We start from the raw sequence: 9,667 nt of genomic DNA on the forward strand, positions 1-9,667 counted from the left end.
TTTTTTGGTTTTTCTCCGGTACCGGGAACCGAACTACCACCTTGCGCTTGCCAGGCAGGCGCTTTGCCGCTGAGCTAAATCCCCAGCCCCTGGCCTCACTTTGATAGGGCAAATTCAATGAGACAGGTACACACAAGAAAACCAAAAAGGCAGGAACAAAAAAAGCTTTATAGAGCTGGCTAACAGACAGTCTCTAACCAGGAGCCAGGGAAGATGTCCGCAATGATCTGGGGCTCACCTTCGATTTAAGTACATGTTTAGGTTTCCACAGTAACCATTACCTTATTTTTGGGAATCTCACAAGAATGTCACACAATTATCACAAAGTTTACTTTTCCCAGAAGCTATCAGACAGCTGGATTCCAGATGACCATAGCAGTTCAACTTGTAACCTACTTCCCAATTTGTCCTGTTTCTTCTGTTCCCATTTTATGACTCTGCTCTCCTTTAAGTGGGCTGATAACTAACCAAGGGGACAGGAGTGAAGAGTAGGGTCAACTACAGCTGAAATGGACTTAGTGACTTCTCTTAACATGGAGAAGAAAATGAAGCCTTCCAAGTGCTGGGATTACAGGCATGTACCCACCCCCCACACCCCATCCCCCACCCTGTGCGCCCAAGGTCCTCTGTGAGCATCAGGACTGCCAGTTTCCCTCCCCAGGCGATAATGGGGCAGGGCCTGAATTACTCAGCCCTACTCTGTCCTGCCCCTTAAAAAAGAAAATGAAGTCTCTCTGCCCTATCAATTACTCCTCAGCAACTGCCATAACTGACATTGTGAAGTGCTCTAAGGATTAAACATGTTTTTTAAATCAGATTTGCCCCGCACCCTTGTGAGGTAAAGCATGTATTTCCACAATTCCACTTTATATGGAGATAACTGACTCTGAGGAAGCTTCAAAGTCAGACAGCTTTGAAGAAGCCTAGAATAAAGGTGAGCCCTTCAAATTACCCACAAAAATAAAATCCTTTATTATGAGAAATTTGGCTCTGTCAAGGGCCCCTCCTCCTCACTTGTGCTCTTAAATTAGCCACCTTCTCCTAGCCTAAGCTTCGTGCTACAAACTAAGGCTTCAGCAACTTTGTCTTCCCCTGCACTCGCTTCACTCTATAATCACCTCCCTCAGTCCTTGCCTGCCCGTTCTCTCTGGGAACAGAGAAGGGCCATCATAGCTTCCTCTACTGCAGTAAGAACCCTCATATCCACATTTGTGATCTCATGTATGTGACCTCCACTCCTTAACCCGGGGCTGAGGATCTCACAGAATTACCGTCAGGGATTCTGTTGCTGTAGCGGTCTTGAACCTGTCTCCCCCCAAAACATCTTACTGCCTTGCCCAGCTGTACAGAGCAAAGGGACAGGACAGACTAGGGCTGAGTAATTCAGGCCCCGCCCCATCATCTCCTGGGGAGGGAAACTGGTAGTCCTGATGCTCACAGAGGACCTTGGGCGCACACCGGGTGAGGGGAGGGGAGTGTAACATGCCTGTAATCCCAGCACTTGGAAGGCTGAGGCAGGAGGATCATTGCAAGTTCAGGACCAGCCTAGTCTACAAAGTGAGCTCATGGCCAGCTTGAGCTGCATAGCAAGACCTTATCTCAAAAAGACCAAAAAAAAAAAAGCCCAAAAAGGAAGATCTTGGGCAACTGTGGAAAGACCAAGGCAGAAATCCAGCAGTCTTTGTGGGAATCCAGCTCCTGCGTGGCCTGGTAGGTGAAAAGACAAAATGGAAGGTAGCCCCAATTCCTGGACTCTCTGAATAACTGACTCTGCTCCCCAAGTCATTTTTCCCCAGAGTCATAGAAGAAAAAGTGCTCTTGCCACCTTGATCCAGAAGAGCTGTGGCCAAGGAGGAAGAGTATAACTAGCAAGCTGAAGTCCTTCAGCCAGATGCAGCCCACTCTCAGCACCAAGCCAGCTCTGCCTTGGTGCTGCTGTTCCCGAGCCCTGCTCCTCGAAGAACCTTTGAGCTCTCTAACCTGAAGCCCTGAAAGCAGAAGACTGGGTATGTTAGTCGGTTTTCTGTTGCTAATAACAGTACCATAAACTGGGCACATTTTGAAGAAAGAGGTTTACTTCGGCTCACAGTTCTAGAGGCTCAAGTTGGAGGGGTCTCCTCTGGTGATGGCCTTCTGACTGGCCGAGGCCCACAGTGGCACAGTGCTTGACATGGCAAGAGACAGGAAGCACCCCTGTGTTGTGGTCTTTTTTCCTACAAAGCCACAGGAGTCAACCATGGGGTTCCTCCTTGATGACTTCATCCAACCCTAGGCACCTGACGGTGGCCCTACCTCTAAACACAACTAGGTTTCCACCTTTTTAATACTTCACATGAGGATTAAGCTTGAAGTAAGTTCTAGAGGAGAACAAACCGTGTTCAAACTACAGAACTGGGTTCAGGCATGGTGGTGCATGCCTGTAATCCTGACACTTGGGAGGCTGAGGCAGGAACATTGCCACAAGTTCAAAGCCAGCCTGGGCTACATAGTGAGTTCAAGGCCAGCCTGAATTGCAGAGTGAGACCCTGTCTCAAAAAAACAGAAAGGCCAGGTGTGGTGGTGCATGCCTGTAATCCCAGCACTTGGGAGGCTGAGGCAGGAGGATTGTTGTGAGTTTGAGACCAGCCTGGGCTACAAAATGAGCTCAAGGCCAGGCTAAACTGCATAGCGAGACCCTGTCTCAAAAAGACAAAACAAAACAAAAAAAAAAGCAGAAAAACACAGCAGTGGGAAAAGTAATATTTCGTTTTTCGATGGTAGCACAAGCATTTAGATAAAAGAAATCACTTACTTGTCAAGGTCTTCTTTGAATTTTTTTTTTTTTTTTTTTTGAGGCAGAGTCTCATTAAGTAGTGTAGGCTGCCCTTGATCTCATTTGTTAACTTAGACTGACCTTGAACTCATGGCAATCCTCCTGCCTCAGCCTCCTGAGTGCTGGGATTACACACGTGGGCCACCACAGCCAGCCCCGGAAGAGCTTCTGATGTGTCATTGGCAGCAAGCATCTGTGTTTCTTCTCTGTGTTTCAATGCACAGTTCCAACATTACTCACAAATTCGCACCAAACTCCCCATAACTGTACTTGGCAGCTGACGTGCATTCTGCAACATTAAACAGTTTCTTTACTCTTCAATCTGTGTGAAAGTTTAGACAATGAATTACAAATACTCTTATCTACTTGCTGTTTGGTTTTTGTTTTGGGGGTAGTTTGCTTGCTTGTTTGTTGGTTTTGAGACAGCGTCCCGCTGTGTACTTCAGGCTAACTTTCAACTCATTATGTAGCTCAGACTGGCCTGGAACTCATGGCAATCCTACTGCCTCAGCCTCCTACAGGCTGGGATTACAGGTATGTGCCACCACAACCAGTTTAGATACTATTCTTTAAGAGTAAAAATCACAATATAATTTTCATTAATTTATACAATAAAATTAAAAGAGTATAAAATAAAATTGAAAGAATCCATAATAGATACTGTGGTAATGTTAATTTGTCATGTGTAACTCCATCACAATACTAGAATGTAATATGTACAACACAGAGTTTATTTCCTATTCTAAGTATTGCTTTAAGAATGTTATAGCTGAGTCAGGTATGGTGGTAAACATCTATAATTCCAGCACTCTGGGAGGCTGAAACAGGAGGACTGCAAGCTAAAGTCCTGCCTGAGAAATTTAGTGTAGACCTTGTCTCAAAATAAAAATAGCCAGGCATGGTGGTGTACACCTGTGATCACAGCACTCAGGAGGCTGAGAAAGGAGAACCATTGTGAGTTTGAGGCCAGTCAGGGCTATATAGTAGGTTCAAATCCAACCTGGATTACAAAGTGAGACTCTGTCTCAAAAAAAAAATCAAAACAAATACATGAATAAACAGGTCTGAAAATACAGTTCAGTGAAAAGTCCCTGACTTCAATTCCCAGTAACACTAAAAAAAAAAAAAAAAAAAATACAGTTGTTATAAGAAGAACTTCTTGAAACTGAAATTATCCTTAAAACTAATAACTATAATGAGTCAATAAAGACTGCCTAATTTGCATGAGCTTGAACCCTGGGCCTGGAACATGATAGGCAAGTGCTCTACCACAGAGCTACATCCCCAGCCTTTTTGTTTTGAAACAGGGTCTCACTAAGGTCCCAGGGCAGCTTCAAAATTGCCAACATCCTCCCACCTCTGCCTTCCGAGTAACTGGGATTACAGGTATGCACCACCCAGCTCTAAATCAGTTTCTGAGATGTTGCATTATCAGAAGAAAGGAATAATCCCAATTAGGCTATTATCAGAATAAAGGAAGCCACATCTCTAGTGGCAGCTAGACAAAATAAAGGGAGACAAACATCATGAGGGTCTCCTGTTCCTTACTCCTCACTCTCTAGTGCTGTCTTACTTGGTCCCATACTATTCCCAGTTTCATGTCTATTATGGAAAAAAATTAATTCAACATAAAAATTAAGGCCAGGAGTGGTGACCCACACCTATAATCCCAGCACTCAGGAGGCTGAGACAGGAAGATCGTTGCAAGTTTGAGGCCAGCTTAGGCTACAAAGTGAGTTCAAGACCAGCGTGAACTGCATAGTGAGACTCTGCCTCAAAAAGACAAAAAAAATTAATTAATTAAAATTAAAATGTGAGTATGTACCTTCAAATTCCCAAAATACATGTAATAATAACAGCATAAACTTATTGAGTATTTACTCTGTACCAGATGTTATCTTTTGTTGTGGGGGGGGGAACCGAGAATCAAACTCAGGACCTTGCACTTGCCAGGCATGCACTTGTGCCACTGAGCTATGTCCCCAGCCTTATCTTGTTTGAGCTTCATTCCAAAAATCCTGGGAAGCAGCAATCATTATCTCACTGCTCTAGAATTCAAACTCATATTGCCAGACTCCAGAAGCCAAGCACTTTGTTACTATGTTCTGCTATACCTCCCTATAACAAAAAATAACATAATTGATCTTATATTACAACTGACATACAAATGACAAGGATATCTTGCTATGGTGATTTTTTTTATTTTATTTTTTTGTCTTTTTGAGACAGGGTCTTGATAGGCAGCTCAGGCTGGCCTTGAGCTCACTTTGTAGTCCAGGCTGGTCTCGAACTCACAACGATCCTCCTGCCTCAGCCTCCCGAGTGCTGGGATTACAGGCATGCACCACCATGCCCGGCTTGTTATGGTGATATTTAAACCAGGAATTTAAAGCAAAGTACCACAAGAGATGAAAACTGCTAGGCGTAGTGGTGCATGACTGTAATCCTAGTACTTGGGAGGCTGAGGCAAGAGGATCACCCTGAGCTGGACACCAGCCTGGACTACGTAGGGAGACCCTGTCTCAAAGCAAAACAAAACAAAAAGATACAGAGATGAAAATTAACTGAAAAAAAAGAAAATTAAGTGTGGCAGTGTGAATCAAAACAAAAGAAGGGAAACACACACCGAAAAAGGTAAGTCTGAAAAGGAAAGCAGTATTTATACAGCTGTCATACATGCCTCAAGTCCTCTTCCAGACATTTAGATGAAAGAAAAACTCATTTTATTGGAAACAGGTCTTAAAGATATAAACACAAAACAGACGTTTAACTCAAATTGACATAGTTCATCACATTTTATTCCATATTTATTATATTGAGACTCTTACAGTTACATCGAGGAGTACTGTACTATATCCATAATATCCCCAGCCCCCGCCAGATTTCTATCCCAAGAGGTTAAGGGCATACCACAGCTAATTAAAGTGTTTGTTATAGGAATTAAGAGTTTACAAGGCCAGACGTGACAGCGCACTCCTATAATCCCAGCACTCGGAGGGCTAAAACAGGAGGATTGCTGTGAGTTCCAGGCCAGCCTGCGCTACAAAGTAAGTTCAAGGCCAGTCTGAACTGCATAGCGAAGCCCTGCCTCAGACCAAAAAAAAAAAAAAAAAAAAAAAAAAAAAGAAAAGAAAAGAAAGAGTTCACAGCACAGTGGGTTGCTTTTTTGTTTGTTTGTCTTTTTGAGGCAGGGTCTCCTTAGGCAGTTCAGGCTGGCCTTGAACTCACTTTGTAGCCCCGGCTGGTCTCAAACTCGCAACGATCCTTCTGCCTCAGCCTCCCCAGTGCTGGGATTATAGGCGTGCGCAACCACGCCCAGCAAGTTATTTTTAATGTTACATTTTAATTTAATTTAGCATGAAGCTCTTAGTCTATTTGCATCCAAATACAAACAATGCCACTATAGCATATGGTTTAAAGATGAAGCTCAGTTTTCCTGTTTGAATACACCTGACGCTTAGCAAATTTTGTGATCTTGGGCCCATTTAACCACTGGAAACTTCACTTTCCTCAACTGCAAAAGGAAGTTAACAACAGAACCTCGTATTTCGTAAGATTTGGGGCATAAAGGAGGTACTGTAGTGTAAGTAAAAGTTCTTAGCATGGTATCCAGTACAGAGATGTTCTCGGTAAGCATTAGGTTACGAAGAAGATCCAATTAATTTGAAGAAAAACTAACTTTTTAAAATTAAACCCAGGCCGGGCGTGGTGGCGCACGCCTGTAATCCCAGGAGGGAGGCTGAGGCAGGAGGATCGCTGTGAGTTCGAGGCCACCCTGGGCTACATGGTGAATTCAAGGCGAACCTGATCTGTATAGCGAGATCTTGTCTCAAAACAAAAAAATTAAAAATTAAATTAAGCCCATTAACACTACGTATTATTAAATGAATACTTATTTTAACGATTAACTATTAATGTATGTTCTCTTTGGTTGCCTAAATCTTTTTTCTCATCTCCTGTTTTGTTACTGCATTCTCCTCTTTTCACAGAGGGAAACAACCTGAGACTCAGAACTGTCCAAGGAGAAAATCAAGAAACACAGGTCATACTCCAGAGCCCTCGCCAGTCTATAGCAATCCCTGCCTGGCTCATTAGACTTCCGGCCAGGACAAGAAGTCAATTTGCCTCCCTCTGATTTCGCGGCCACAGCTACCAAGACCTTCCCACTTACAGGTTCATCCTCAAGAAGATTTACATATCAACTGCTTATTGGCTGCTTGCGCTTAGCCTCTCTTCTTATTGGCTGATACTGTTTTTGACGCCAAAAGTGGCTTGCCGGGATTTTGGAACAGAAGATCACCTACGCTTACGCTTCGGGTTTGCCTCTGGCGCAGTGGCGACCGCCAGCGGACTGAGATGGTGCCGTACCCTTCCAGTAGTTCCCCAAACCCGGATAAGTGTCTACTTTGTTCTCCAAGTGACAGGGTTTGGAGAGACACCTCTGGCCCAAGGTGGAGCGCCTCAGCAGACACTCCTCTGAGGACACGCCTGCAGCCTTCATTGCCGCCTGACAATCAGCTTTTTGCCGGCCTTCAGGCCCTCGCTGCCCTCGTTCCCAGCGTGACCTGCGGAGATAACAAGTCCGATTTCCTGGGGAAGGTGCCTCATCGTCAGCACCCTGGCGTCCTGCAGCTCAGGCACGTGCGGCGGCCGCGGGCGCTGGCTAAGGCCGCGCAGTTGCTGCTGTAAAGTGAATAACCGCGGGGCTGGAGTCGCGTGAGGCCTGCGCGAAGGTGATTCCGCTTTTCATCTTTGGCCCACAGGGAGCACAGTGTCTAATGTAGAGGAGAAGGTGCAAACGCTGACCAATTGTCTGTGGAGGCGACATTTGCCTGTAGAACCAGAGGATTTGCAAAGAAAGGTATGCATCTCGACAAAAAAATTACTGGAAAACCCAGGTAGGATAAAGAATAATTAAGAATATTTCCAGATTGGTGTATCAGTGGGAAATGGAAGGTAAGGAATAATTGTACAATGTCTAATATTCTGTTGATGCTGCAGTTTCCTATTTGACTTTTTGGCAAGAGCAGTTGTTACAGGGCCTTACTAGAAGGTAGACTGGCTCACGGGTTGCTCTCAGTTTTTGGGTAAAGCTCAGAAATATAACTTTTAAAAGAATGGAGTGCTCTGGATATATTTCGGAATGGCCACTTCTCTCCTCCTGCCAGAAGCCCAAAGGGAATTTTCTGACTGGGCGTGGTGGGAGGCTGAGGCAGGAGAATTGTGAGTTTGACACCAGCTTGAGCTACAAAGTGAGTTCAAGGCCAGCCTGAACTGCATAGCGAGATCCTGTGTCCAAAAAGGCCAAAAAATAAAAAACAGCTCCTTGAGGTTATTTGTTTGGTTGGTTGGTTGGTTGATTGGTTGGTTGAGACAGCGTTTTGCTATGCAGTTCAGGCTGGCCTTGAACTCACTTTGTAGCCCAAACTGGCCTCCAAAGCAGCAATCCTCCTGCCTCACCCTCCTGAGTGCTGAGATTACAGGTGTGTGCCACGTGTTTTCTGGGGTTTTTATCCCCTGCAAATTCACAGGATTAGGATTTTTTGCATTTTTATTCAGGTGAAATGAAAACAGGGAGCTTGTGTGGCTCCCTGCCCAGCACTAAAACCCTCTAGAGAGATAGAAGAAGCCTATTTTTATGATAATGAACTTATTCATGTTACAGACCTGCCTTTTTCATCTTTTATTTCCTGCAATCCCCATTTTTGGGTTTGTTTTTTTTTGTTTTTTGTTTTTTTGTCTTTTTGAGACAGGGTCTTGCTATGCAGTTCAGGCTGGCCTTGAGCTCACTTCGTAGCCCATGCTGGTCTCATTCCCGACAATTCTCCCACGTCAGCCTCCCCAAGTACTGCGATTACAGGCGTGTGCCAACCATGCCTGGCTTCTCCTCATGGTATTTGACTCAGAGTAGGTATTCAGTAGATAGTTTCTGAATAGTACAGAACTGAGCAGAATCATGAGATTTTCAAACCCTTTTCCTGCCCATCGGAACAAGATTTCACAATTATAAATTTTGAGAATTTGAAGAAATCCACAAAGTTTTCTCCTTGTTGTATCCTTTAGGTTTTTCTCATACTTCTCATTCATATAAAACAAAACTTGTGGGGAAGGGTTTATTAAGCTGAATAAATGGCTATTAGAGGCGGATCCGATCTGATACACTCAGTCTAGTGATGATGGTGATTATTGTTGTTCTTCCTTGAACTTTTTCTCTAGGTTTGGCTTCTCTCTTGAGCCTTGAGGCTTTGCTCAGGTGGGGATGAGGGAGGATCAGGTCGGGCAGGTTATTTAATACTGGACCCGGTCGCTGTTCCCTCCAGGTCCTCACCTCCAGTCCTTGTTCTCACCCAGACCCACCTCAGACGGAGGAGAAACTCCCAGGAGCGGTGCTTCGCAGCCTGTGAGAACTTCCTACCACTGGCAGGAACTGAGATGAGAGAGCTCAAAAAGGCGCAAAGGAAACATTGAACTTGAAAAGCAGGGTGTGTAATTGCATAGTCATTTTAGTGTTTGAGAAAGCTACCTGCACCCTTCTATACTGGGCGGGCTGGAAGAACTCTTTCCAAAGATTTCATCCCCTGAAAATCTGTAAAGAACTATGGGCTGAGGTAATTTCCCAGTGGGTATGACTCTGATTTTTCACTGCAGCTGCAGTGAGGAGCTCAGCCTGGTGTATATGGCAGCAAGACTGGCGGTGGCTTTGCAGCAGTCTCCGGGGCGCTCCATGAGGCGAAAGTCCCTCGACTTCCAACCTGAACCCTTGTGCCTCAGCTCCCTTTTTCCTAAGGTAGCCTCCTGGAGCAGGGACTCTTGGAACTGTATGTGTGCTTTTTTCTTCGTCTTTTTTGAGACAGA

General features: G+C 44.7%; 1 pseudogene; it reads left to right on the plus strand.

Annotated features, from left to right (window-relative positions):
• Positions 1-7,007: 7,007 nt before the first annotated feature.
• On the plus strand, positions 7,008-9,248 carry LOC102018089 (annotated as a pseudogene).
• The last annotated feature ends 419 nt before the right edge of the window (positions 9,249-9,667 follow it).

Source organism: Chinchilla lanigera, unplaced genomic scaffold, assembly GCF_000276665.1.
Source record: "Chinchilla lanigera isolate Chin_1 unplaced genomic scaffold, ChiLan1.0 scaffold00015, whole genome shotgun sequence".
Classification (NCBI taxonomy): domain Eukaryota; kingdom Metazoa; phylum Chordata; class Mammalia; order Rodentia; family Chinchillidae; genus Chinchilla; species Chinchilla lanigera.